The sequence below is a fragment of the Nicotiana tabacum genome, chromosome 13 (assembly GCF_000715075.1).
Source record: "Nicotiana tabacum cultivar K326 chromosome 13, ASM71507v2, whole genome shotgun sequence".
NCBI classification, from domain to species: domain Eukaryota; kingdom Viridiplantae; phylum Streptophyta; class Magnoliopsida; order Solanales; family Solanaceae; genus Nicotiana; species Nicotiana tabacum.
The window spans coordinates 53,279,829-53,283,983 of record NC_134092.1 but is presented as its reverse complement, the minus strand read 5'-3'; positions in this window follow the sequence as shown (position 1 = coordinate 53,283,983).

The window sequence follows — 4,155 nt, the reverse complement described above, 5'->3', positions numbered from 1 at the left end:
AGAAATATGTTTTTTTACGAGACTGCGCAAGCTGCAAGATGACAAGTAGGTGTGTCACCTACTTGCTTAAATGAGGGTCCGAAAATGGGCTAGTTCGGGTAGTCCAAAGAGGCCTTTTTAAAGTAATATTTCCTTCATATATTAGAATGATAATAGGTCATAATAACCAGACATAAGCTGTGCAAAAATCCTTCCAAATATTGCCCACAAACCCTAGTTGATTTTCTCTCCCTTTCAAGTTCTAATTGGAGGTAAAACCTAGAGTTTGAAGAACCAAGATAGGATATGAGTTATCCAACAAATAAGTTAAGTTTACTGATATCTTTCATACATATTATCCTGCTGTAAATACATGGTAAGTCGTTCTATATTTGTAAGAACTCACGGGACGGTGATCGGAAGCCGTATGTTCGACTTACTGAATTGTAGCGGACTGTTTTGTGGACTGTTTTATGTTGCTATTGGGCTGCATATTTTACTACGGTTTTGTGGAGTTTTGGAGGAGTAAGAGTGTGGAGAAACACCACATAAATGCAGGGTGGTGGTCTGGTCGTTCGTCATAACATTTTCTGGGTGTTTGACACTACTACAGTGGTCGTTTTGCGTACGAAGAGATTGAGGTGTGTTGGGCTGGTTTGTAGTATTTTGTGGTTTATATAAGGTTTGAAAATAATGTATATATATTGATATTGTTGTGTTCTTGTGTTGTTGGTGTTATCTTGAATTTGGAGGAAGTAAGGATAATAAGGGGAGATGCTGCCCGTTTTAATTCAAAATAAGCTTGTCGTTCGTTGTGCGATAGTTGTACCCTTCGTAACTTAATGATAGTATAATTATCATTGTTGTAGATTAAGGTGCGAAGAGGCTTGTTCAACTTGGTGATTGGAAAGATTGTGATAAGGTATGTTAAGGCTAAACCTTTCTTCATTTTGGCATGATCCCGTAACTACATGAGTTTAATAATGAGGCATAAAGAGAAGCTTATATTCCTGAACTTATGTACATTATCCTAGTCTCATAAGTTACAGTATTCTCCCTTATCGGGACTTTATATTCAATTAAGTATTGTCTTCTTCCAGTCAAGAGAGCAGAGATATATATATATACATATATATATCGACATTTTCCTGAATATAAATATATATATATATATATATATATATATATATATATGTATGTATGTGAATTTTCACCACCATCGATCTATAATCGGTGGGAAGACCCCTATTGGGCAACCTTTGATCAGATGGCAAGTTATATACCGAGCCTACTCTGGCCGAGCGCCTATGAACGAGCCCAAGATGGCTGAGATACAGAGCCTAGTATGGCCGAGTACCTATGAGCGAGCCTATTACGGCCGAGCAGTTACACATACCGAGCCTTATAGGGACGGACATTTATTTTACTTTATTTATTGAAGGAGTTGAGTCAGTATCAGCATGTAAGTATATCTCTAGATCAACTTTGACTCCCAGTTACTTTCAGTTATTATATTATTAGTTCAGTTTTAGCTTTCAGTTATTTTATTACCTTACATACTCGGTACATTATTTCGTACTGACATCAGGGGGAATGATGTTACACCCTATATTTTCGTACGCAAAAGTGCGTCGTAAGCAAACTAATGTTGGACCAAAAATGAGATCATCTTTGAAAATATATAAAGTAAGTTAATAATGTTACCTCAGAGGTTACAATTATTTATGATCATGAACAACTAGTACAAAGAGGGTGGGAAGGTTCAGAAGCTAAAGGAATTGAAGAAAATAATGTTTCGTCGAAAGTCGACAAGTTGGGAATGTTATAACGTATAATTTTGGGGTGAGACTAGGGCGCTTAACATGATAAAGAGGTTATGTTATGAGTTATGTTATTCGTATGATAATCGTGTGTTATGTTTTGAAGTCAAGCGAGTTGTGGAACAAAAGTCGATGAAAGTCATCACAAGTTTCGTTCTTAAGTTTTACTGAAATTTGTGTCAAATATAACTGCGATTTTCTCCCTATATACATAGAGTTACGAGGTGTTCCACCCATCGAATTGAAGATATATGAGTCTATTTTCTAATTCATTAAACCATTTGTCAATACAACATTGGAGTAGAGCGATATGTGTATTTTTGCAAGACTGCGCAAGCTGCTAGGTGACAAGTAGGTGTGTCACCTACTTGCTTAAATGAGGGTCCGATAATGGGCCAGTTCAGATCATCCAAAGAGGAATTTTTAAAGGCATATTTCCTTCATATATTAGAATGATAATAGGGCATAATAACCAGACATAAGCTCTGCCAAAATCCTCCCAAAGATTGCCCACAAACCCTAGTTGATTTTCTCTCCCTTTCAATTTCTAATTGGAGGTAAAACCTAGAGTTTGAAGAACCAAGATAGGAGCTGAGTTTCCAACAAATAAGGTAAGTTTATTGCTCTCTTTCATCCATATTATCCTGCTGTAAATATATGGTAAGTCGTTCTATATTTGTAAGAACTCACGGGACGGTGATCGAAAGCCGTAAGTTCGACTTATTGACTAGTAGCGGACTATTTTGTGGGCTGTTTTATGTTGTTGTTGGGCTGCGTATTTTACTACTGTTTTGTGGAGTTTTGGAGGAGTAAGGGTGTGGAGAAACACCACATAAATGCAGGGTGGTGTTCTGGTCGTTCGTCATAACATTTTCAAGGTGTTTGACACTACTACAGTGGTCGTTTTGTGTACAAAGAGATTGGGGTGTGTTGGGCTGGTTTGTAGTATTTTGTGGTTTATATAAGGTTTGGAAATAATGTATATATGTTGATATTGTTGTGTTCCTGTGTTGTTGGTATTATCTTGAATTTGTAGGAAGTAAGGATTATAGGGGAGATGCTGCCCGTTTTAATACAAAATAAGCTAGTCGTTCGTTGTGCGATAGTTGTACCCTTCGTAACTTAATGATAGTATTATTATCATTGTTGTAGATTAAGGTGCGAAGAGGCGAGTTCAACTTGGTGATTGGAAAGATTGTTATAAGGTATGTTAAGGCTAAACCTTTCTTCATTTTGGCATGATCCCGTAACTACATGAGTTTAATAACGAGGTATAAAGAGAAGTTTGTATTCCTGAACTTATGTACATTATCCTAGTCTCATAAGTTATATTATTCTCCCTTATCGGGACTTTATATTCAGTTAAGTATTGTCTTCTTCCAGTCAAGAGAGTAGAGGTTCTTTCTCTCTCTCTCTCTCTCTCTCTCTCTCTCTATATATATATATATATATATATATATATATATATATACGGTCGAACATTATTTTCACCACCATCGAGCTATAATAGGTGGGCAGGCCCCTATTGGGCAACCTCTGATCAGATGGTAAGTTATATACCGAGCCTAATGTGGCCTAGAGCCTATGAGCGAGCCCAGGATGGCCGAGATACAGAGCCTAGTATGGCCGAGCACCAATGAGCGAGCCTACTACGACCGAGCAGTTACACGCACCGAGCCTTATAGGGCCAGACATTGTTTTTACATACTATATTGAAGGAGGTTAGTCAGTATCAGCATGTAAGTATATCTCTAGATCAACTTTGACTCCCAGTTACTTTCAATTATTATAATATCAGTTTAGTTTCAGCTTTCAGTTATTTTATTACCTTACATACTCGGTATATTATTTCGTACTAACATCAGGGGGAATGATGTTACACCCTATATTTTCGTACACAAAAGTACGTCGTAAGCAAACTAATGTTGGACCAAAAATGAGATCATCTTTGAAAATATATAAAGTAAGTTAATCATGTTACCTCAGAGGTGACAATTATTAAAGATCATGAACAACAAGTACAAAGAGGGTGGGAAGGTTCAAAAGCTAAAGGAATTGAAAAAAATAATGTTTTGTCGAAAGTTGACAAGTTGGGAATGATATAATATGTAATTTTGGGGTGAGACTGGGGTGCTTAACATGATAAGGAGGTTATATTATGATTTATGTTAGTTTTATGATAGTCGTGTGTTATTTTTTGAAGTCAAGCGAGTTATGGAACAAAAGTCGGTGAAAGTCATCACAAGTTATGTTCATAAGTTTTACTACAATTTGGGTCAAATATAACTTTGTATTTCTCCTAATATACTTAGAGTTATGGGGTGTTCCACCCATCGAATTGAATATCTATGAGTCT